The sequence below is a fragment of the Bos grunniens genome, chromosome X (assembly GCF_055505025.1).
Source record: "Bos grunniens cultivar Pamir isolate PY7600 chromosome X, Bosgru_T2T1.0, whole genome shotgun sequence".
Lineage (NCBI taxonomy): Eukaryota > Metazoa > Chordata > Mammalia > Artiodactyla > Bovidae > Bos > Bos grunniens.
The window spans coordinates 46,069,935-46,096,582 of NC_141194.1; the positions used below are offsets into that span (position 1 = coordinate 46,069,935).

Sequence of the window (26,648 nt, forward strand, 5' to 3'; positions counted from 1 at the left end):
TTCATGAATAGAATGGCCTCTCTTGTTATTGGAAGAGATTGTTTGCTATGACCAGTGTTTTCTCTTGACAAAATGCTATTAGCTTTTGCCCTGCTTAATTTTGTACTCCAAGGCCAAACTTGCCCGTTACTCCAGGTATGTATTGATTTCCTACTTCTGCATTCCAATCCCCTAAGATGAAAGGACATCTTTTTTTTTTTTTTTTTTGGTGTTAGTTCTAGAAGGTCTTGTAAGTCTTCATAGAACCATTCAGTTTCAGCTTTTTCAGCATTAGTGGTTGGGGCATAGACTTGGATTACTGAGATGTTGATTGATTTGCCTTGGAAACGAACTGAGATCCTTCTGTTGTTTTTGAGATTGCACCCAAGTACTGCATTCTGAACACTTCTGTTGACTGTGAGGGCTACTCCATTTTCTTCTGAGGGTTTCTTACCCACAGTAGTAGATGTACTGATCATCTGAATTAAATTCACCCATCCCTGTCCATTTTAGTTCACTGATTTTAGTTCATTTAGTTTAGTTAGCGAACATTTTAGTTCACTGATTCCTAAAATGTCGATGTTCACTCTTGCCATCTCCTGTTTGACCACTTCCAATTTAACTTGATTCATGGACTTAACATTCCAGGTTCCTATGCAATATTGTTCTTTACAGCATCACACTTTACTTTCACCAGTCATATCCACAACTTGGTATCATTTCCACTTTGGCTCAGCCTCTTCATTCCTTCTGGAGCTCTTACTTTGCTCTTCCCCAGTAGCATACTGGACACCTACTGATCTGGGTGGGCCCATCTTCTGATGTCATATCTTTGTCCCTTTTCATACTGTTAATGGGGTTCTCAACACAAGAATATTGAAGTGGTTTGCCATTCCCATCTCCAGTGAACCATGTTTTCTCAGAATTCTCCACCATGTCCATTCTTCTAGGGTGGCCCTCCATGGCATGGCTCATAGCTTCATGGAGTTACACAAGGCTGTGATCCATATGTTCATTTTGGTTGGCTTTCTGTGATTGTGGTTTTCATTCTGGAGGCTGCAAGATTGTAGTTCTTGCTTCTTCTCTCTGTCCTCTGATGGATGAGATGAGGATAAGAGGCTTTTCCCATCTTCAAAACTTCTCTATTGCATGTTCCAGGACAGTGGAATATAATGACCAAGAGACACATGGACCAGTTCACAAAGCTGTAGTTTTGCCTGACTCCCAAAGAGGCATCTCCAAGTGTTGGCTGCAATTTTGTTAAGTCAAAGAACATGAGGAAGGGAGGGTAAGAGATGTGGGGAGAGAAATGAAGTAATTGTCCTAGATGGTGAAACAGATGAAGAGGACCAACATTTATTAACAGTTCAGCCATAATGCCCTACACTCTGCTTGGAATATTATCCTTGCTTCTCCTTACACACCCTACAAAGGTTCGCACTGGCCCACATCAGTGGGAAGTGATTTCTACTTCCTCTTATTTTCTGAATATTAAGATCACACAGGTTATAACTTAACTATCATTTGCTGCTCCAAAAGTGCAGTGAGGAAGTCTTAGATGTGAAGAATTCTGGGCTAGGGTCCTTGCCCCTCTGACCTTCCCTACAATCTCTTTTCACCAATCCTGAGTCTCTCCTCCCCTCTACAACATTGCCTGGTCCAAGGCTAAGCACATAGCTGACCCTCAATAAATGCTGACTGTTTAAAAGTTAGTCTTACTATTTCCCATCCTGCTCTCCTTTTTACCCAAACACTCTCCCAAACCAACTCCAACCTTCAACCTTCCATAGGTTCATCTCTGCATAAGGGAAAGAGTTTGAGTAGCTCATTCCTACCTTTGCAAAGTAATTTACATTTGCAGGCTTCTGTCACAGGAATAGCATGGGCTCAGACAGAGCAGCTGTTTCTCCACCACAGAGTCTTAAGACTGGCCAACCGGCCTGTATTACTTTGATGCATAACATTCAGGGGGGAAAAAACAAAAGACAGTAATAGGAAAAACTTTTTCCTATGATTCTAAGCTGAGATACATCATGACCCCAGGTTATAACATTCATTCTTGACTCAGCCAAAAGGAAGTTGGCACACCAAATTCTAGTTATAGGCAAGAGAAGATTAGTGCAGAAAACTCTGTCCCATTCATTACCAAGGGTCAAGCCAAAGGTTCAGCAAAATGCTCCACTTCCTCTTAGATTCATTATTAGATTAGTGATCTCTCTCACATCCCAAGCCTAGGAAGGTAAAGAGCCTCAGAGTTCTGGGGAGGGAGATATACTGAGAGGTGAGGAGAGGATCTCAATCCAGGGAAAATCAGTCTATGTTTCACATATGTAACCCATTGTTTCTTTCTGGGGAACAGTGAATGGCCCAGCCAACTCTGTCTTGAACTAAGGGACAAGTGATCACAGCAAAGCTTGAAATGAGAATGACATGCAGAGAGTAAGCTTATATTCTGGATGATAGCTCCCATACACCCCTAAGGTAGTAAGAGTCTTGTGAATTTGCCTATATATAAGGATTTTTAAGCCTTTATATAACTAAATACAGAGGACTTCTGAAGATACTGCAGCTTCTCAGTCTACAGCTAAAAGTCTCTGGCTTATGTGTCAACTTATAACAGCCTAAAGGCAGCTCTAGTGCCAGTACCAAGCAAAAACCTTTACTCTGTGGAAGGCTTACTACCCAGGCAATTTATATATCCTGCTCTTACCTCACCCTTTTGACCAAGTATCCGCTGTCCTTAGGGGATTAGAATTCTATAACTAGGAATGACAGACCTATGAGGGCCCTTAGAAATAACTTGGTTCCATTCCTCATGGCTCAGTAGTGAAACTAAACTCCAGAGGGTTCAGGGACTTGTCCATGGAGACATAGCAAGAGAGTGGAATAGCCAGTACTAGAACTTTTGACTCTTAATCCAGTGCTTTCTTCATACTACCACACTGCTTCTTTCATGACAGAATTAATAACAGCTAACATTTATTGTGGGGTTACTCTGTGTAAGGCCCTGTTCCAAGTGCTTTACTGCATAAATTCATTTAATTCTCATAATAAGGTGATGAGGTGGTTACTATTATCCTGGTTAACAGAATAATAACCTGATGACAGAGAAAAATCTGCTCTATTTATTCCCTGTGAAGTCAGATTTGAACTGTGGTGTTGGAGAAGAGAGAGTCCCTTGGATAGTGGGGATCAAACCCATCAATTATAAAGGAAATCAGTCCTGAATATTCATGGAAGGATTGATGCTGAAGCTGAAGCTCTAGTACTTTGGCCACCTGATATGAAGAATTGACTCATTGGAAAAGACCCTGATGCCAGAAAAGGTTGAAGGCAGGAGGAGAAGGGAACAACAGAAAATGATATGGTTGGATGGCATCACAGACTTGATGGACATTAGTTTGAGCAAGGTCTGGGGAGTTGGTGATGGACAGGGAAGCCTGGCATGCTGCAGTCCACGGGGTCACAAAGAGTCAGACATGGCTGAGTGACTGAACAGAACTGAACTATGAAGTGTGAATGGGGGCCAGAAGCCAGAAAGGTCCATCAATGATAGCCAAACACTGCTATCAGAGAGGAAGAACTATCCTGTGAGAGAATGGGGTGGGAAAAGATGGCTGTAAATCAATCAGTACACCTTAGTATGAATTAATCACAGGACATTTCCTAAAATCTAGCTGAGATCAAATGGCATAGAAGAAATTGGGTTTTAACTGAGGGGAGGAACAGAAGGGAAGGGAAGAGAGAAAAGACAGGAAATTGTCGAGCTACGGCACTTGGGAGCTAAGGGCAAGGGGATGAAGCAAATGAAGTGGGCAATTAGAATACCCTGAAGATAGACACTATGCCCCACACTCACCCATATTAACCCCTTATTTCCTGTAATCAGACTCTCAGGACTCATGAGGTCTACTGTTTTCCATACCAGAAAAAAATACATTAAAATAAACACACACACACACACACACACTATAAAAGGAGGCCCAGTAATCAAAGTTGGGGATGGGAAGAGCAGAGACTCCAGACACAGGGCCTAGTGCTTTCCCATCAGCCCTTTGTCTACTTTTGCAGATGGAGAAGGCCACAAGGCACCTATCTTCCAACCTTGGAGAGCAATATGAGTACAGCCCGTTTCCTGCTCAGGATTCTGTCAGAATCCAAGACAGATAAGCAGGGAAACTCCTCCCACCAGCCCCTGTTCTGCTCCAGAAACCCATTCCCACTGTCCTGATTATCAGCTCTTCTCTGAAACCCTAGCTGACTCATTTCACCTGACCCTCCTCCCAAGTCTTATCCCCCTGGCTCTTTCTCATTTTGCTCCACAGGAATAAAAATGGTAAAACTAACAAAAAGAAAAGCAAATGTGCCTTCATCACTGGTTTGGGGCTAGGAAAAAAGTGATGGAAGCTGTTGACTAAAATCAGACTTCAAGATTATCTGACTTCAACAATGTTCATGACCCAGTTTCTTTAGCCTACATTATCTTGTCCTCTAACCCTACCCCCAACTCCCAACAACCCCCCATCACCAGGGACAGGAAGAACAGAGTACTAACTATATAAACTCTCCCACTTCTAGCTTCAAGGTCCTCAGCCCGAGGGTCCAAACTTCCCTACCCATCTTCATCTTCCAACATCCCAATTCTCTTGACCTCCTGTACCCCAGTCTAGCTTGCAGAATGGTAGTTATGAAAGCATCAAGATATCAACAAACAGGTTGGGGGGATGGGTAAGCAAGGAAAAAGTGAACAAATGGCTTGTTTAAGGGGGCCTAATTCTGGGAGACCAGAGATAGTCTGGGGTAATGGTACTCTGATCACTGTTTCTGATGAGCTATTATGAATAATTTCCCTCTCATTCAGATCGAAGCTGTGAAGGCACAGGGATAAAGAGCACTTCAAAACTTCATAATTTTACCTTTGTGAGTGCCTGCGTCACTCACTGATTTTCATCCCACCTTCCCTCCCCCATCTCTCTTTCTTCTTTTCTTCCCCTTTTGTTTCTCTCCTCAGTCAATACTTGGATTGAAATATACTTGGGAGGAATTTCAAAATGTTGACTACAGTTTTTCACTCCTTGTTCTTTTTTAAATCAGGAAAATGCCATTCTGAAACAGAACAAACTGTGGTGTCTTGTTTGCAAATGGTCATTAATGAGCTTTTCTGGAGCTCAGTTACATTTTATTTGAGGGTGGTCCTCAATTAGGTTTATTAGGATTCAGTTACCTAATAAATGGATGGAAAAAATAGGATAAATAGGCTAGTTTAGAAGGATGCCTTGGGAGCTAGACTGAGAGCTTGGCTTTAGGTGTTAGGCAAGGGCCAGTACTGTCTGCTTGTGTGTCCAAAAGCCAGGCGTGACTTCAGATAGCAACTGTAAGCTAATCGAAGCTAGCTGTAAGCTTTGAGAATCAAACTAGGGGAATGGATAGTGAACCTTCGTAGGCTACTTGTTTCACTGATGCTGCTCTTCCCACTCATAACCCAAAAGGTCATGGTCAAGGGGGCTTCCAAAAAGCACTTGGGAATTCAGGCTGTGCCTTCCTTCCTTCTTCCATTGGCCATTGCCCCCACAGCCCTCAACTGTGGCATTAATAATGGCGTTGGTATCTAAGAACAAGCTCCTAAAATAGCCAGTCCTAGGAGACAGGCCACAGATCCTGGCAGAAAACTGGAGACAGTAAAGACCCTGGGAAAGAAGTGTGAGAGAAGTTCAGATAGGAATATCTGGAATATATCTATCCGAATAGATTCATTACCACCATGTTTTGCAGTGATGGTAGAGCCACTAGAGAGGCAGAATCAAAAACATCAGAACTCAAAGAATTTTGGAGATTATTTAGCTTAGTCTAGACCATCTCTTGGGTACCAACACAGAAGATAATCTAAGAGCCCAAGGAGTTCCACTGGGAGCATACTGGGCTTCCATGGAATACATCTTTGCTGAAAATCACAAATCTAGTCTAATCAAGTTGTATAGATGACAAACCAAAGCCAAGAAAGAGCAAGGTACTTGTCAAAAGTAACACCTCGAACTCAGGTCTCCTGACTCAACACCACAAGAATCAGAAATACTTCAAACTTATGTAGTATTTTAGTTCTTTTTAAACTGTATGTTTTTATTTCCACAGATCATATAATTTGCTCCTTCCTATGGCAAAATAGGTATTATTTTCCCATTGTTTGACCAATGAGAACCTGAAGCTCAGAGTGTGTTGGCAGTCTGTCCAAGATGACATAACAAAGTAGCTTTAGCCACATTACATTCAGATTGACTTTGGCAAATCAGCAGTGCCCAAAGTGTTAACAGCTTAGAAATAGCTCTGTGATTCCCACCCATAACCTCCATCACTAAGCTATACTTCTTACATCATCTGTCTCAGAGAAAGGACATCAGTCAGCACTAAAAACGTTCCAAGTTGTTTTATCCTTCCATATGCCTCTATTGCACTCCACCCCAAAATCTTCAGATACACCAAGAATGCCAAGGCAGATGTGGAAATTCCTTTCTTTAGGTATATGGGTTTGCACTTATTTTCAGGCTAAATTCATCTGTTTCTTAATTTTTTGAACATCTAATGTTTAAGGCCCTTAAAGAAAAAGAAAACAGAAAATGTAATACTTTTTATGCATGTAGCTAATTAGATAGTATAATAGCTAGTTCAGGTGTGGAGCATGGGGAAGAGGAAGGAGAGAGTGAGAGAGGCTGAAACTTCAGAGAAGAGTGTACATTTCCTCTAAAGTACATGCATTTTGAAGGAATGGACTTTGGGATGACCATGTGGAAGAGGCATTAAAAGATAAACAAAATTTAGTCATGTGGAGATGGGAGGAGTAAAAAATATTTCAGATGGAAGGCCTGAGGAAAAAAAAGAGGATACAATTTTTGGTGTGCATATGAAGAAAAGCAAGTTGCTAAATTTGGCTGAATTCAGGAGTTTTAAACTAGAGTAGAAGGGATAGCAATAGAGAGGCAGTTTGTTGTCAGAGTTAGACTTAAGGCTAAAGAGCTTGGACTATATTCTGCATTGTGGGACTGTTGACATCATCAGATTTGTTTTAAGCAGGAGAGTGATGCCATCATATTTGTTTTTAAACAAATTGTCCAGGAGAGAAATTATGACAGCTTGAGGATGAAAATAGTGAGATGGGTTGAAAGGAAGGAATTTTCAATCAGCCAAATTATGTTTTTGGAAAAACTCTGAGTTCTGCAAGATCATCACTGTATAAGACATATTACAAAATAAAGAGCTTTCACAGATCCACGAGCAAAATATGAACAAGTTACCACAGACAAATGAGCACTAATATGAAAAGAAAATTTATAGAAAAGAAATATAAATGGCTAAGTGTATTTTTATATGCTTAACCTCTGCAGTAGTAAGGAATATGTAAATGGCTCAAAAAACCATATTTCATTTGTACAATGTACAGAATTTGAAAGATGACTTAATGAATGTATAGAAAGAGGGATATGTGATAAAGCAAATACAGTTAAATGTTAATGGTAGTATCTAGGTAGTGGATATATGGGTGTTCACTGTATAATTCTTTCAACTTATCTGTATGTTTGAAAATATCCATAATGAAATATTGGAGGGGAGGGGCAGAATTTTAAAGCATAACTCTTTTGGCACAACAATTTCATTTCTAGGAATCTACCTTACAGACATAGATGTTCACATGTACATAATAAATAACCAAAGAGGTATCCTGAAGCCTTATGTGTCATAGGAAAGAATTGGAAATCATTTAGCTATACATCAGAAGAAATATTAAAATACACTATGGTATACCCATACTATGAAATATGTAGCTGTTTTTAAAAATGAGGTAGATCCATATACTGAAATGAGATGTCCAAAATATATTGTGAAGTCAAAAATGCAAATTACTGACTCAGCTATAAAGTGTGATCCATTTAAATTTAAAAGCAAAACTATTAGGTTGATATGGATGTATATAGTTTTGGATACATATAGAAAAAAGGATTAGAAGAATACACAGAAAATTGTGAACTATATTTACCTCTGGGAGGAAAATATGGATGTAAGGAGCTTTTCCTTCTTATTCTGTGTACTTTTATATAGTTCGAATTGTCTGCAATATGACTGTTGACTGGGGCTTCCCAGGTGGCGTGTGTGCTAAGTCGCTTGAGTTGTATTCATCTCTGTGAGTCCCTATGGACGGTAGCCTGCCAGGCTCCTCTGTCGATGGGATTCTCTAGACATGGATACTGGAGCGGATTTCCATGCCCTGCTCCAGGTGCTCTTCCCAACCCAGGGATCCAGGGATCGAACCTGCATCTCTTATATCTTCTGCATTGGCAGAAGGATTCTTTACCACTAGTGCAACCAATAAGAAAGTGACACTAGTGGTAAAAGAATTTGCCTGTCAATGCAGGAGATGCAAGAGAAGCAGGTTCTATCCCTGGGTTGGGAAGATCTCCTGGAAAAAGAAATGGCACCCCACTCCATTATTCTTGCCTGGGAAAATTCAATGGGCAGAAGAGCCTGGGGGGGTGGGTAGGGCAGACTACAGTCCATGGGGCCACAAATGGGCACAACTGAGTGATTGAGCACATAGCACTTTTAACTGTACATTACTTATTTCCCCTGATATTTTATTTATCTGTTTGCCATTCATTTATCTTTGATTTAGCATCCATTTATTAATTATTCATTTATCTACTTATTAATCCATCTATCCATTTTTGATTGAAGTCTTTTTGTAAAGTTTTTTTTTTTAATTTTTACAATATTGTGTTGGTTTTTTCCGTACAACAACGCAAATCAGCCATAATTATACATACACCCCCTCCCTCCCTGGCTTCCCTCCCTTGCCCCCATCCCATCCATTGTTGTGTAGCATAGAGCCCAGTCTGGCACTGTATTTTCTTATCTTTTGATGCATTTCAAAGTAAGTTGCAGAAGACAAAAGATATTATTGACATTGACTATAAAGACTTAGCAGTTAAGTCAACTGGGACAAGGTTGTATATGTTGGATTCTAGGAAAGAGAAGATGACAATGGCTCTGAGGTTCACTGTGTAAACACAAGGCAAAGAGCCCAAAAGCTCCCTTCTGTAAGAAATAGGAAAAAAAAAGGCCCAATGTGCCAGGTGCTAAGGGCAGAGCAATGGTCACTCGAAATCTGAAAAAGAATTGTTGGTAGAGGATGGAAAAGGAAGTGGATTTGAGAAAGGAAATATCCTAAGAATTCAGCTCAATGACACTCCTTCTGACCTTCCTCTAATAAGGACAAGGAGTCCCAGTCTGCAATACAAAGATTCTTTTGTAAGCCTTAGGTTCACAATGAATCCCAGTTTTATAACTTCAAATCTGGACAGTCTCTCTGGATTCATCCATGGGGGATAGAAATTATATATCTTTCCTAGCTCTTTAGAGCTAGAAAGGACCTAAAGACTCACTGAGGCCGAACTCTCCCACTTCCACAAGTAACAGTGGAAAAAGTGAGGCTCAGAGAGGGAAAGAAACTCGATTAAACTAAAGTCTCCTGACTCCCAGGCAAAAGTTCTTTCCATCTCTGTAGCAGGACTGGCTAGGCTTCTTCAATATCACCAGACCACATCAGAAACCTGGATCTACTCTTGATTCCACCAGTGGTTTCCAAAATCTTTTTCTGGACAGGATATACCATTAAATCAAGTCACATGATCTCAAAAAGTCTGTCTTCCCTTGCCCTTCTCCAAGTCTCCACTGTGCCCTATGTCCTTCAGCCTCAGTCAGACAGTGAGGATTACACTCAGCCCATCAGTGTCATCCTCCATCCCTCAGCAGCCAACAAGGCTGACCACCCTCACTCCTAGCGAAGGGCCAGACCATATGCAGTTCATTGGAAGCCATCTTAAGGATGGCTCACTCCACCCCTATGGTGTTTCTTCTCCATTGTCATTAGGAGGTACTGTCTACCATTAGACAGGGAAGCACTGCCATTCCTTGAACTTCTGAGTAGAATGAAGATTGGGCAAGGCATAGTTTTTTATGGGAGACTACACAATGTCACAGGTGTTTGTTCACTGGCACTGCCCAGCTCAAAAACCAAGCGTGGCTGCAAGCTGCTAATTTTGCCTTTCCAGGAGCAGGTACAAACTGTCAGTCTAGTGCTCAAGGGCTCCGTTTGCAACCCCAATTTCTATTTTCCTTTTTTGGATCAGCAGTCACACTAGCCATTAGCTGTCAGTTCCTTCAAGCTAGGCTTCAACAGTATGTGAAGTGAGAACTTTCATATGTACAAGCTGGATTTAGAAAAGGCAGAGGAACCAGAGATCGATGCCAACATCTGCTGGATCATAGAAAAAGCTAGAGAATTCTAGAAAAACATCTACTTCTGTTTCATTGACTATGCTAAAGCCTTTGACTGTGTATATCACAGCAAACTGTGGAAAATTCTTAAAGACATGGGGATATCAGACTACCTTACCTGCCTCCTGCAAAACCTGTATGCAGGTCAAGAACAAGAAGCAACAGTTAGAACTAAACATAGAACAACAGATTGGTTCCAAATTGGGAAAGGAGAATGTCAAGGCTGTATCTTGTCATCCTGCTTGTTTAACTTATATGCAGAGTACATCATGTGAAATGCTGGGCTGGATAAATCACAAGATGGAATTGAGATTGCTGGGAGAAATATCAATAACCTCAGACAAGCAGATGATACCACCCTTATGGCAAAAAAGTGAAGAAGAACTAAAGAGCTTCTTGATGAAAGTGAAAGAGGAGAGTGAAAAAGTGACTTAAGACTCAACATTCAAAAAACTAAGATCATGGCATTCGGTCCCATCATGTCATGGCAAATAGACAGGGAAACAATGGAAACAGTGACAGACTTTATTTTCTTGGGCTCCAAAATCATTGCATACGATGACTGCAGCCATGAAATTAAAAGATGCTTGCTCCTTGGAAGTAAAGCAATGACAAACTTAGTGTATTAAAAAGCAGAGACATTACTTTGCCAACAAAGGACCATATAGTCAAAGCTATGGTTTTTCCAGTAGCCATGTACAGATGAGAGAGCTGGACAGTAAAAAAGGCTGAGCACCAAAGAACTGATGCCTTCAAACTCTGATGCTGGAGAAGACTCCTGAGACTCCCTTGGACATCGAGGAAATCAAACCAGTCAATCCTAAAGGAAATCAACTCTGAATATTCAGTGGAAGGTCTGATGCTGAAGTTGAAGCTCCAATAGGTTGGCCACCTGATGTGAAGAGCTGACTCGGAAAAGACTCTGATGCTGGGAAATATTGAAGGCAGGCAGAGAAGAGGATGATGACAGAGGATGAGATGGTTGAATGGCATCACTGAATCAATGGACATGAGTTTGAGCAAGCTCCGGGAGATTGTGAAGGACAGGGAAGCCTGGTGTGCTGCAGTCCACGGGGTTGCAAAGAGTAGGACACAACTGAGCAACTGAACAACAACAACATATCCATGAAGGCACATATGTTTTTCATGTGTCCAGGAATTTTGTCCCAGTTTCTGCTATCTTCCTCTGTTAGTGTAAACCCTACCCAGAGCACTTCAAGGCCCACCACAAATGCCTCTTGAGGACCCACCCAAACCAGAAATTCTCATCTAATACCAGAAAGTCTTAAAGTTTCAGGCCTCAGAAGGTGGGCTGACCTGCCTTAAGTGACCAGCCAAGATTAGAATCTAAGGCTCCCAAATTTCTAACCTAGTGTATTTTTATGGCTCCACATGATTTCTGTCTTTTCTGTACACCCCCCTCAAAGCAACATTCTGCCTTATAATACGGTCTGTGATCCTTGTACCTGCCTTTCCCATAAATGACTTGAAGCTCTCTAAGGGCAAGAGCCTATTTCATCCATTACTCTCTGTCCTCATCTCCATTTGCTCAGTACAATGTACCACACCAGCAGATGCTCTGCGTTTTTGCATAACAAGACAGAGCAATTGCCTTTGCAGTGACTAAAAAGCAATGCAGTTGTCATTGGACAATCTAAGCAACATCAAAGGAGGCCCTGAGTTTTTACTCTTCAGAGACCTTGGCTGTTGGGAAACACTACAGCCATTCAAAGTGTATCTGTTGGATGGACATTAGAGTCACACCTCAGCCAGTGAAAGAAGGGAGAGGCATTTTAGTTCCTTTAGGGATCCATCTTCAAGATGTTGTGGAGATCCAATTCTACAACTCCTGTAAATTCAAGAGTGCAAAAAACTAAAGCCCATTTTTTTTACAATTTTATTTTTACTGGTCAAAGGGATTTTTTTCAGGTAACCCAGTGAAGTCTAATTCTCTGACTTTAAAGAAGAGGGACTTGAAGTCCAGAGAGATGATGGTATTTCTCTAAAGTCACGGCATGAATGAATGATTGACTCTCCCAATATCTTGTACAAGCCTTTTTCAGCCCCAGCAAATGAATAGATGGTTGTCACAAACCTCGTCTTAAGAACAGAAAGAGCTGCAGCCTAGACGAACAGAGACTCTGTTACTTCCTGGCATTCCATTTTATCATTGGACATATCCAAACCTTGCTAAGTGTTAAATGGGATAATTTATGTAAAGAAGTGAAAATGAAAGTGAAGTCGCTCAGTCGTGTCCGACTCTTTGTGACCCTGCGGACTATAACCTACCAGGTTCCTCTGTCCATGGGACTCTCCAGGCAAGAATACTGGAGTGGGTTGCCATTTCCTTCTCCAGGGGATCTTCCCGACCCAGGAATTAAACCGCGGTGTCCCGCCTTGCAGGTGGACATTTTAACCTCTGAGCCACCAGGGAATTTATGTAAAGCACTTAGCAAATTGCCTGATACACAATAAAAATACTCCTCCCTCCCTGTTAGAATGAAGTTCCTTTATAGTAAGCTTAATTCTGCCTCCTGGTGGTTTCCACTCTGTTGAAATCTGACCCATCCTAGGTCCTCCTGTCTAGAGACACTTAGGACAAATAATCCTTTTCCACATGACAGCTTTGAAGGCATGTGAAGAGAGCACCCTTGCTCTACTTCCCTTCCTTCAAAATGGTTCACTGCAAGACTATCCTTCACCCACTCAGATTTCATCTTCCTGCAAATAGGGGGACTAAGGTTGGCCTCATTTTCCACAAAATCATTACATTTATAATGAGAGGTTGTCATTTGGTCTCTGCCTGGAGAATTGGGCCAACAGAAGTGCACTTACCTTGTGGCCTCAAACCCCTTACAACACAAGCAAAGGCTGAACTGAGCACAACACCCCAAGGTGGCCAAGTGTTGAAGTGTTCGGTCCTCAGGTGAGCCAGTAGCTTCACACTGCCACTGGTAGCTTCCCCAACACTGTCCTTGGCTCCTTACCTCCCCCATCTCTCTTCCTCATTTCCCCATCCCATTCCCACGGTAGAACTCAGCTACCCTACATCCCTAAATCTGTAGGCTCAATTGTTGAACCATGTAAACTGTTAAGCCTTGAGTCGCGCCAGGCAGGTGCTCCTGCTCAACTACCTATCCTGGCATGCCCCAGTGGTCCCTGCAGGCCCCCCAGGTAGCCCTTGTCTCGAGCATTTTCCCCAAGCTGGTGGCAAAAGTGGACCTTTGCCCTGGCGGGCACAAGACACTAGTTCAGCAGAGAGCCTACAGTGGGAGTTACCTTGCAAGCATTGAGTGGTTGAAGCGCTCCGTTGGACGACTGGACCTAGAGGTGGATGGGTCCTCACCTAGGTTGCGCTCCTTTCGCCACGGTCAGGCCTGGAATAGAGCGGCAGGCTGGATGGAGGGTTCCCGTCCCTCGTAGCCAGGAGTTGGACTGACCACTGATGAGCAGCAGGGCTAGGGGGCCGGCAGAGGATAGCACAGAGGCAGCTTCGGAAGGGGCGCCGCTGAGGAGGGAGCGCTGCTGGTCGCCGCCTAGGCAGCCCAAAAGAGAGAATCAGCCACCGGTTTCTGTGACAGCCCCTGGCCCCCAGCTGCGCCTCGCTTGTAGGCCGCAGTCGCTCTCAGCAGGATACCCGCACGCCCGAGAGCTCTGGCGGAGGTGCCTGCGGCGTCAGCTAGGGGTCAAGGAGGTTTGAATTCAACTGAGCCTCTCCTGGCGCTGCTGCTCGCCAGCTACTGGGCGTCAGGACGGCGGGTTCCTCGGGTCACAATTGGCGGAAGACGGAGCCTTAGAGGCGAGTAAAGTGAGTAGGAGTGGTAGGGAGGGGCCCCAATCCTGAAGTTCAGATCGGAACTCTGCTGCCTGCACGGAGAAGGCTGGCTGAAGGCCAACGCACACTCCCTCCCAGGGGCGGACTTGGGCGGCCTAGATACTCTAGGGGGTGGAGGCGGAGGTACCGGAGCTAGGGTGAGCGGCAGAGCGTCAAACTCGCTGCTCGCTAACGCCACCCACCTCCCCTCCCTGCCGTGTGCTTGGGTCGCGAAGACTGACTTGGTCCACCAATACCTGACGTAACACAAACATTTCATTAGCCAAATGGCTGACCTCTCTGGAGCCAAAGGCTGGGAGGGCAGAGTAAGGAGGGATCCTCCCCTTTCCAGGCCCCTCTGAGAGGCCGCCAGAGACTCCTACGGTGCACCACACCCTGGCCTGGAGTCCCCATCTCATGGCTCCGGGAGGCCCAGCGATTTGTGAGGGAAGGGGAGGGTGGGGTGGGATGGCGCGACGGACTGTCGACAACCTTTTCCTGGATCTATTCAATCCGCTACTCGAAGTTTCCTGGCAATTACAACATCCCCAGGAGGGCAGATTCCCCGCCTGTTAATCATGGTGTGCATTTTTAAACCACCTCCCCCCTATCTTTTTGAAAATTTAGCTGGCATGCTTCCAGCCTACAAGCTTGGGATGGTTGGGAAAAGACACAGCTCCACAGCTCAAGTGCGGTGGGCAGGAGGACTTGAATGTTGCTTTCCTTCAGCTCTCACCAGATGTGTACTAGAACACGAAGGAACATTGCCTCTTAGATATCCCACCTCCTGGCTGAGGAAACCTACATTTGAGCCCTTGCTTGCTAGGTGGAAGGAACTGACTTCAGAATTTTTCCGGAGGGCTTAGTGAACACACCTCTGTTTTTAAATAGAGAAGTTAAGCTAATCAACCCAGAAATTATACTAATGAATCTGTATAACATGCCTCAAGCGGGGTGGGGGGGCGGGGTGGACTCACATGAATCACTTCAGCACTCTAAAAACATCAGTGTTCAATGGAGGGAATTGTGTAAGGCAGCACTCCTCTGGAAACGATTTTCTTGAAATTCTGCCAGTAGGTTGAAAAGCAACCATCCTTGACAAATGCGTGTACTGAACAAGTTTATCCTGTAACATTGCCACGGAGATGTGAAAGGGGACCTGACTTTCAGGATAGATGGTCAACTCCATACAAAAGCCAGATCTGGGGCTTCTCTTACATTACACTCCTCCTACTCCTTTCCTACCTCTCATTTTCTCCTTTTGCTCCTAGTCTTCCTTCCAGAGTGTGTAGTATCTGGTAGGAGTCTGAGAAGACTTCACCACCTCCAAACTGAGAGGAAACCTATGAGCTAAGTAAGCTTTCACGTCTTTAGGCCTTCAATGGTGGTGGTTTAGTTGCTAAGTCGTGTCTGACTCTTGTGACCCCATGGACTGTAGCCCACCAGGTTCAGAGGAGTCCATGGGGATTCTCCAGGCAAGAATACTGGAGTGGATTGCCGTTTCCTTCTCCAGGGGATCTTCCCAACCCAAGAATCAAACCCGGGTCTCCTGCATTGCAGGCACATTCTTTATCGACTGAGATGTGAGGGAAGCCCTTAGACCTTCAATATTCTTCATCTATTAAATGACACTAATAAAAGGACCTTCTTCCCAGTATTTTAGAAAGGATTCAATGGGTTGATCTGTGCCTGGCCAATAATCAGAGCTCTGTATTTCTCTTCTTCCTCCAAGACAAAAGAAAGATAGTGATTCCAAGACTGCCTTTTATTCTCATTGTTGTACATGGCCCATTGCCCTTGATGAAGGCAGAACCAGATCACCAATGGATGACCATACTCTGAGGGAAAGGGCCTAGCTTCCTGCTTTAAAAACAAGCCCCTTCATGCTTTCCAAAGGGCCTGGTTTTTTTTTTTTTTTTTCTTTTTAGTCTTCCTTATGCCTTGTAGGATCTTAGTTCCTTGACCAGGGATTGAATTTATGCCCCTTACAGTGGAAGCATGGAGTCTTAAACACTGGACTGCCAGAAGAGTCCCTACAGGCCTGTCTTAATGAGCTCAGATCAGAGACTTCAAAACAAAGGCCAGCTCTTTCTACATACCATATGTAGATCCCTGAGAATATCCCCTGGAGAAGGAAATGGCAACCCACTTCAGTATTCTTACCTGGAAAATTCCATAGACAGAGGAACCTGGGGGCCCTAGTCCACGGGGTCACAAAGGGTCAGACACGACTGAGAAACACAAGTTGCAGGCATGCTTTTGAAAATAGGTAAGAATACATATTTTGATTGCCATAATTCTTCTTCATCATACTCACTCTGATAATAACAACAATAATAATGTCTGTGCTGGGTAACAGCCTCTGCAATTGGGGATAACAAGACAAAAACCCTTTCCCCAGCCCTTATATTTCATCCTGCCATCTTCCTCTTAGATCCATACTTGGGTTTTATGCCTTCCATCAACTTTAAAACATATACCTTTTGTGTAAGACTGAATAATTACTTCACACAAATATCTATATCTTAATCCCCGAGACTTGTAAAATATTACCTTACATAACAAAAGGGACTTTGCAGTTGTAATTAAAGTTCTTGAGATCGGGAGACTATCCTGGATTATCCAGTTGGGCCCTAAATGCAAACACCTGTATCCTTATAAGAAGGAGACAGAGAGAGATTTATACACATGGAGAATAAAAGGATATGAAGATCGAGCAGTGTGAGTTTTAAAGCTACTGACCTTGAGGATTGTATTGATGAAGCCACAAGCAAAGAAATCCCAACTGCCACTAGAAACTGGAAGAGACAAGGAAATTATTCTCCTCCAGAGCCTTTAGAAGAAACAGCCCTGTCAACATCTTGATTTTTGCCCCATAAAACTAATTTTAGGCTTTTGATCTCCACGACAGTAAGAGAATAAATTTAAGTCACTAACTTTGTGGTAATTTGTTGCAGTAGCCAAAGAAAATGAATATACTTTTATAATCATATTTAATTCTATCTCATCAAGTTTGTTGTCTGTGTCTTTGCTACAACTCCCTACCAGATTTTAAGCTACAGTGCACAGCAAAGGGCATTCAACACATTTCTACTTACTGGACAACTAACTAACCTAATGAATGAATGAACTGATGTCACTCATCAGCAAAGTGGTCAGAGCAGGGAAAAAGTGCCTATCTCATTGTAACCTATATCTATTACTTCTATACCTTAATGGTGTGCTGGGTTCAGTTGGTATATTTCTTCTTAAACAAAGAACAATACATTGTGTAATTTCTAAATATCCTACAGGATGTTAATTAGGCAGTATGGTATGCTGAAGTAGTTACGTAAGGGCTTGAGTTTTAAATCCCAGCTCTGTTATCAGTTCACTTATGACCTTGGGTAGGTAATACTCCAACTCAGAGCCTCTGTTTCCCCATCTGTAACATAAGAAAGTTTCTAGACTATTTGGAAGATCCCTTCCAACATTTTTCAATAGTTCTTAGAATTACACCACTGTTCTGTGACTGTCTGCATCCCCTTTATTTTTACACTTTGGTGGGGAGGTGCTAAATCAGTGATGGTGAGGTTGTAAGCAGTAAGAAAAGAAAGAAAATCAAGAAATGATGGTACTGGAAGGAAAGCATCAAAGCTTTTTAATTTTTTTGAAAGGAGATGACATACTCCCATGCACTTGCAGACATAATGTATTTCTGTACCTCCGCTTTGGCCTTTTACAATCACTTTACTCAGAGTACCTCACAGTATATATTCTCATAACACTAACATTCTCTGGTTTCATTTTCTAGTCAATGTCACAGTAATCCTAAGAAAAGAAAAGCAGTGAACCATTACTGGGTTTCCTCAAACACCCGCCCCAAAATGTCACTTGTATCAGGAAAAATATACAGTGGCTTTTCATTGCTTTAGAAATATAGTCTCAAATCCCTTGCATGACATTTGGAAGCTTTCTACGATCTAGCCCTGCCTTCCTTTACTAATCAACTCATCATTATCTGAAGTCTGTGCTTCAGCTAACATTGTCACATCCTTTCCAAAACTTCTGTTTTGCTATGCTGCTCCCACTACTGTCCCCTCGATTCCACTCCCTTTCACCTGCCTAAGGAAATTTTATTAATCTTTCAAAGCTTAACCAAATGACACTTTCTCCATGAAGCCCTCCCTGATCCAGCAAAAATGAAGCACCTCTTCCCTTCCCTTACTTGAACCCTATTTATTTGATATATTGGGATGGCCAAAAAGTTCATTCAGGTTTTTCCATATGATGGTATGATGGAAACCTGAATAAACTTTTTGGCCAACCTAATATTTTCATCTTCTTACACACAGAGTAGAGTCCTGGTAGATACTCACCAAATCAGTCCACAAAATAAACCTAAAATGTCCCATACTTAAAAATGCCCCTCATACATTGTGAGGTAGTTCCTCACAATGTTAATTATAGAGTCACCATATGACCTACAATTCCTCTCCTAGGTTCATAGGAGCATCATTTATAATAGCTGAAACAAACCAAATATTATCAATTGATGAATGGACAAACAAGATGTGGTCTATCCATACAGTTGAGTACTATATATTACTCAACTTTTAGAAAGGATAAACTACAATATGGATGAAACTTAACCATATTATGCTAAGTGATGGAAGCCAGACACAAAAGGCCATATATTACGATTATATTTATATGAAATATCCAGAAAAAGCAAATTCATAGGGATAGAAATTTGGTTAATGGTTGCCAGGGACTGGGGGAGGGAAGGAAATGGGAAACAACTGGAAATGAGTATGGAGTTTCCTTTTGGGGTGCTAAAAAGATAACAGTAATGGTTGCTGAATTCTGAATATATTTAATTTCACTGAGTGGTATACTTTAAAAGAGTAGATTTTTATGGTATGCAAATTATATACAAGAAATATTTTTTAAAAAAACACATGCAATATCCCATGTAAACAAAATCATAGGAAAAGACCAAAATTCCAGTATGGGTTTGTATTTTACTAATAATTCCTCCTTACAGTCTGATTTCTTTTTAGCCTCACCTAATTTCTTCCTGACCTTGGCTTAAACTGCTTCTGACCACCTGTATAGCAGAATCTTTTTAAGTCAGTCAAATGTTTTTCCACAAGCTCTTAACTACCAGTTTCCTTGGAAGCAGACTGCAGGGTGTTAATTGTATAAAATGAATACAGGGCTTCTTCTAACTTTCCCTCTCCAAAAGGACAGTAGGCCTATGACTCAGGCCTATTCTAGATGGTCCTAGTAAGTAGCCAGACTTTTATCCAGTAACCTGTGGGTTACCCCAAACAGCTGTCTGCTCTGCCTGGCAGAGGCCCAAGATGTTTCTCTTCATGCATTCATCACTTAATTGCAAGGAAGGCCTTGCCTGAAAGACATGCTGCTCCCTGCCAACACAATGCAGAGAAGGACTTCACTGAACTTTATCTGGAGGAGGAGGTTGGGGATAGAGGACTGACTAGAGAGAGAGCTCCACAGGAGAAGTAGAGAGAAATCCTTGTCAGTTTGGGACCACTAGGCCGAGAAGGAGGGAGAGAGGAAGCAAAGGAGAGAGTATATATGCCATACATCTCTTTATTGGTGGAAGGGAAGCCATGGTATTTACAGGTCTTTGGGATGGGCCCAATACCTCAGCCAAATGTACCAACCAAATAGAAATACCCATCAAATGCTTTGATAATAGAATAATTCAAGGAGAAATTGCAATCACCTTAGGCCTGAGAAGACTATGTAACTCAGTCAGTTCAGTTGCTCAGTCATGTCCGACTCTTTGCGACCCCATGAACCGCAGCATGCCAGGCCTCCCTGTCCATCACCGATTCCCGGAGTCCACCCAAACCCATGTCCCTTGAGTCGGTGATGCAATCCAACCATCTCATCCTCTGTCATCCACTTCTTCTCCTGCCCTCAATCTTTCCCAGCATCAGGGTCTTTTCAAATGAGTCAGCTCTGCATGATGTGGCCAAAGTGTTTGAGTTTCAGCTTCAACATCAGTCCTTCCAATGAATACCCAGGATTGATCTCCTTTAGGATTGACTGATTGGATCTCCTTGCTGTCCGAGGGACGCTCAAGAGTCTTCTCCAACACCACAGTTCAAAAGCATCAATTCTTCGGCCCTCAGCTTTCTTTATAGTCCAACTCTCACATCTATACATGACCACTACGTAATTGACAATTGGGAAATGGGTAACTTATTAGTTACTTAAGGGATAAAATTCTACGTATATCCTTCTTTATCAGTTCAGTTCATTCAGTTCAGTCACTCAGTCGTGTCCAACTTTTTGCAACCCCATGGACTGAAGCACACCAGGCTTCCCTGTCCATCACCAACACCCAGATTTTACTCAATCTCATGTCCATCAAGTCACTGATGTCATACAATCATCTCATCCTCTGTTGTCCCCTTCTCCTGCCTTCAATCTTTCCCAGCATCAGTGTCTTTTCCAAAGAGTTAGTTCTTCCCATCTGATGGGCAAAATATTGGAGCTTCAGCTTCAGTGTAAGTCCTTCCAATGAATATTCAGGACTGGTTTCCTTTTGGAGTGACTGGTTGGATCTTTTTGCAATTCAAGGGACTCTCAGGGGTTTTCTCCAACACCACAGTTCAAAAGCATCAATTTTTAAGTGCTCAGCTTTCTTTACGGTCCAACTCTCACATCCATACGTGACTACTGGAAAATCCATAGCTTTGACTATTGGGACCTTTGGTGGCAAAGTAATATCTCTATTTTTTAGTATGCTGTCTAGATTGGTCATAGCTTTTCCTCCAAGGAGCAAGTATCTTTTAATTCCATGGCTACAATCACAATCTGCAGTGATTTTGGAGCCCAAGAAAATAAAGTCTGTCACTGTTTCCATTGTTTCCCCATCTACTTGCCATGAAATGATGGGACCGCATGCCATGATCTTAGTTTTGTGAATGTTAAGTTTTAAGCCAGCTTTTTCACACCTCTTTTACTTTCATCAAGAGGTTCTTCAGTTCCTCTTCACTTTCTGCCATAAGAGTGGTGCCATCTGCATATCTGAAGTTATTGATATTTCTCCTGGCAATCTTGATTCCAGCTTGTGCTTCACCCAGCCCAGCATTTCACATGATATACTCTGCATATAAGTTAAATAAGCAAGGTGACAAGATACAGCCTTGACGTACTCCTTTTCCTATTTGAAACCAGTCTGTTGTTCCATGTCTGGTTCTAACTGTTGCTTCTTGACCTACATACAGATTTCTCAGGAGGCAGCTAAGGTGGTCTGGTATTCCCATGTATTTCAGAATTTTCCACAGTTCATTGTGATCTACACAGTCAAAGTCTTCAGCATAGTTAATGAAGCAGAAGTAGATGTTTTTCTGGAACTCTCTTGCTTTTCCTATGATCCAACAAATGTTGGCAATTTGATCTCTGATTCCTCTGCCTCTTCTAATCCATCTGTAAGTTCTCAGTTTATGTACTGTTGAAGCCTAGCTTGGAGAATTTTGATCATTACTTTGCTAGCGTGTGAGTTGAGTGCAATTGTGCAGCAGTTTGAATATTCTTTGGCATTGCCTTTCTTTGGGATTGGAATGAAAACACCTTTTCCAGTCCTGTGGCCACTGATGAGTTTTCCAAATTTGCTGGTATATTGAGTGCAGCACTTTCACAGCATCATCTTTTAGGATTTGAAATAGCTCAGTTGAAATTCCATCATCTCCACTAGCTTTTTTGTAGTGATGCTTCCTAAGGCCCACTTGACTTTGCACTCCAGAATGTCTGGCTCTAGATGAGTGATCACACCATCATGGCTATCTGGGTCATTAAGATCTTTTTTGAAGAGTTCTTCTGTATATTCTTGCCACCTCTTAATAACTTTGGCTTCTGTTAGGTCCATACCTCTTCTGTCGTTTACTGTGCCCATCTTTGTATGAAATGTTCCCTTGGTATCTCTCATTTTCTTGAAGAGAGCTGTAGTCTCTCCCATTCTATTGTTTTCCTCTATTTATTTGCACTGATCACTTAGGAGGGCTTTCTTATCTCTCCTTGCTATTCTTTGGAACTTTGCATTCAGATATCTTTCCTTTTCTCCTTTGCCTTTAGCCTCTCTTCTTTTCTCAGCTATTTGTAAGGTCTCCTCAGTCAACCATTTTGCCATTTTGCATTTCTTTTTCTTGGGGATGGTCTTGATCACTGCTTCCTGTACAGTGTCATGAACCTCCATCCATAGTTCTTCAGGCACTCTATCAGATCTAATCCCTTGAATTTGTTTCTCACTTCCACTGTATATTCGTAAGGGATTTTTTTTAGGTCAAACCTGAATGGTCTAGTGGTTTTCCCTACTTTCTTCAATTTCAGTCTGAATTTTGCAGTAAGGAGTTCATGATCTGAGCCACAATCAGCTTCTGGTCTTGTTTTTGCTGACTTTATAGAGTTTCTCCATCTTCAGCTGCAAAGAACAGAATCAATCTGATTTCGGTATTGACCATCTGGTGATGTCCATGTGTAGAGCCATCTCTTGTATTGTTGGAAGAGCATATTTGCTATGTCTAGTTTACCTTGATTCATGGACCTAAGATTCCAGGTTCCTATGCAATATTGTTCTTTTACAGCATTGGAATTTACTTTCACCATGAGAGGCATCCACAGCTGGGCATTTTTTCTACTTTGGTTCAGTTTCCTCTTTTCTTCTGGAGCTATTTTTCCACTCTGCTAGTAGCATATTGGGCACTTACTGACCTAAGGATTTCATCTTTCAGTGACATATCTTTTTTCCTTCTCATACTGTTCCTGGGGTTCTCCAGGCAAGATTGCTGAAGTGGTTTGCGTTTCCTTCTCCATGGACCTCATTTCTTAGAACTCTCCACCATGACCAGTCTTTCTTGGGTAACCCTATATGGCATTTCTCATAGTTTCACTGAGTTAGACCGCTGTTATCTATGTGATCTGTTTGGTTAATTTTCTGTGATTGTGGTTTCCATTCTGTCTTCCCTTGATGGATGAGGATAAGAGGCTTGTGCAAGCTTCCTAATGGGAGGGACTGGATGTGGGGAAAACTGATTCTTACTCAGGTGGGCAAGGTCATTCTCAATAAATCTTTAATCCAATTTTCTGCTGATGGGTGGGGCTTTGTTCCCTCCCTATAATTTGTCCTGAGGCCAAACTATGGTAAGGGAAATGGTGACCTCCTCCAAAAGGATGTATGCCAGCATGCCCTGCCTCCCAGAACTGTTGTAGTCAGTGCTTCTAACCCTGCGGCAGGCCACTTTTGACCCACACCTCCACCAGAGACTCCGGAACACTCACAGGCAAAGCTGGCTCAGTCTCTTGTGGGATCACTACTCCTTTCTCCTGGGTCCTGGTGTGCACAAGGTTGTTTCTGCCCCCCAAGAGTCTCTGTTTCCTCAGTTCTGTGGGAGCTCTGTATTCAAACCCCACTGGCTTTCAAAGTCAAATTCCCTGTATTTTATATATATATATATATAGACTTCCCTGGTAGCTCTGCTATTGAAGAATCTGCCTACAATGCAGGAAACTCTTGTTAAATTCCTGGGTCAGAAAGGTCCCCTGGAGAAGGGATAGGCTACCCACTCCAATATTCATGGGCTTCCCTGGTGGCTCAGATGGTAAAGAATTCAACTGCAATGCGAGAGACTTGGATTTAATCCCTTGGTTGGGAAGATCCCCTAGAGGAGGGCAGGGCAAGTCACTCCAGTGTTCCTGCCTGGAAAAGCCCCCTGAACAGAGGAGGCCTGGTGGCCTATAGTCCATGGGGTCACAAAGAGTCAGCACACAGGAAACACACACACACACACACATATATATATGCATATATATATATATATATATGACATATCTTTAATCATTCATCTATTGATGGACATTTAGGCTGTTTTCATGCTTGGCTATTTAAACAGTACTGCTCTGAACACTGGGGTGCATGCATCTTTTTGAATTAGAGCTTCCTCCAGCTATATGCCCTGGAATAAGATTACAGGATCATATGGTAACTCTACTTCTAGATTTTTAAGGAGTTTCCATACTATGCTCCATAGTGTATGAACCAATTTACATTCTTACCAATAGTGTAAGTGGGTTCCTTTTTCTCCACACTCTCTCCAACCTTTATTGTTGTCAACATTTTAATGATAGCCATTTTGGACCAGTGTGTGGTGATACCCCATTGTAGTTTTCATTTGCATTTCCCTAATAATTAGCGAGGCTGAGCATCTTCTCATATGCCTGTTGCCATTTTATGTTTTCTGAGGAGAAATGTCTATTTTGGTCATCTGCCCATTTTTTTTTTTTAATATTAACTTTTGTGAGCTGTTTATTTACTTTGGAAATCAATCCCTTGTCCATAGCATAATTTGCAAATATTTTCTTTGCTTTATGTTTTGTTTACGATTTCCTTTGCCATGCAAAAATATTTATGTTTAATTAGGTCTCATTTGTTTATTTTTGTTTTTATTTTCATTACTCTAGGTGATGGATCCAAAAAAGTTATTGCTGTAATTTATTTCAAAGAGTATTCTGCCTATGTTTTCCTCTAGGAATTTTATAGTACCTGGCTTTACATTTAGGTCTTTAATCCAGTTTGAGTTTATTTTTGTATTGGTGTTACAGAATGTTCTAATTTCATCTTTTACATGTAGCTGTTCAGTTTTCCCAGCAACACTTATTGAATAGACAGTCTTTTCTCTATTGTATATTCTTCATTCCTTTGTTGTAGATTAATTTAACAATAGGTATGTAAGTTTATTTCTGTGCTTTCTATCCTGTTTCACTGATCTATGTTTCTCTTTTTCTGCCAGTGACATACTGTTTTAATTACTGTAGCTTATTAGTGTAATTTGGAGTCAGGCAGGGTCATTCCTCCAGCACTATTCTTCCTTTACAGGATTGTTTTTGCTATTCAGAGTCTTTTGTATTTACATACAAATTTTAAAAATGTTCTAGTTATATGGAAAATGCCATTGGTAATTTGATAGGGATTATACTATTCTTCTAAAACTCTTCCAAAAACTAGCAGATGAAGGAACACTTCCAAACTCATTCTATGAGACCACCATCACCCTGATACCAAAACCAGACAAAGGTTCCACACACAAAAAGGAAAATCACAGGCCAATATCACTGGTGAACATAGATGCAAAAATCCTCAACAAAATACCAATAAATCAACTCCAATAATATATTAATAGTATCATACACCATGATCAAGTAGGATTTATCCCAGAGATGTAAGAATTTTTCAATATCCACCAATCAATTAATGTGATACAGCACACTAACAAATTGAAGAATAAAAACCACATGGTCATTTAAATAGATGCAGAAAGGTTTTTGATAAAATTCAACATCCACTTATGATAAAAGTCTTTTCAGAAAATTGACATAGAGGGAGCCTACCTCAAAATAATAAAGGCCATACATGACAAACCCACAGCAAATATCATTCTCAACAGTGAAAAGCTGAAATTATCATTTCCTCTACATTTAGGAACAAGACAAGGATGTCCAATCTCACCAGTTTTATTCAACATAGTTTTGGAAGTCTTAGCCATGGCAATCAGAGAAGAAAAAAATAATAAATGAAAAGAATCCAAATTAGAAAAGAAGTAAAATTGTCACTCTTTGCAAATGACATGATGCTGTGTATAGAAAATCATAAAGACACTACAAGAAATCTACTAGACCTCATCAATGAATTTGTTGGATACAATGTTAATATACAGAAATCTGTTGCATTACTATACACTAACAATGAAAGATCAGAAGGAGAAATTAAGGAAACAAATACATTTACTATTGTATCAAAAAGTATAAAACACCAAGAATAAACCTAAAGAGGCAAAAGACTCATACTCTGAAAACTATGATGCTGATGAAAGCAATTGAAGACAACACAAACAGATGGAAAGATAAACTGTGTTCTTTGATTGGAAGAATTAATATTTTTTAAATGACCATATTACTGAGGCAATCTACAGATTCAGTGTAATCCCTATTTGTAGACTTTTAAATTATACCCATTGTTGCAGATGTAAGCTGATACCTCTTTGTGCTTTTGATTTTTATTTATGTGACAAGTAGTGATGTTGAGAACCTTTTCACATTCCTGTTAGCCATCTGTGAATCTTCTTTGGAAACATGATTACTCAGATCTTCTCCTATTTTTTTAACCAGGCAGGTTGTTTGTTTGATATTGAATTGTGTGAGCTGCTTATATACTTTAAATATTTTTGTCAATGGTTTCCTTTGTTCTGCAAAAGTTTTTAAGATCAATTAGGTCCTATGGGTTATTTTTACTTTTATTCCCTTTGCCTTAGGAAACAGATACAAAAAAAAAATTCTAAAATTTATGTTAAAAATTGTTCTTTATGTTGTCTTCTAGGACTTTTATGGTTTCCAGTCTTACATTTAGGTCTTTAATCCATTTCAAGTTTATTTTTTATATGGTGTGAGAAAATGTTCTAATTTTATTGCTTTATATCTAGCTGTCCACTTTTTCCAGCAAGACCTATTGAAGAATTTGTCT

At 41.4% G+C, this 26,648-nt stretch overlaps 1 protein-coding gene across 20 annotated transcripts in view; it reads right to left on the reverse strand.

Moving 5' to 3' along the window:
* The window catches only part of ARHGEF9 (Cdc42 guanine nucleotide exchange factor 9), a 555,038-nt gene that overhangs the window by 404,846 nt on the left and 123,544 nt on the right, over nucleotides 1-26,648 (reverse strand). For 11 of the 20 annotated variants that reach the window (XR_015159919.1, XR_015159918.1, XR_015159917.1 and 8 more), the window contains exon 1: nucleotides 13,582-14,185. The exons of 1 other annotated variant lie outside the window; for it this stretch is intronic. The gene's annotated coding sequence lies outside the window, so the exon portion shown is untranslated. Of the gene's footprint in view, nucleotides 1-13,581; nucleotides 14,197-26,648 lie in introns of those variants that run through there. 8 more of the 20 variants (XM_086390082.1, XM_086390069.1, XM_086390079.1 and 5 more) reach the window with 7 other exon arrangements.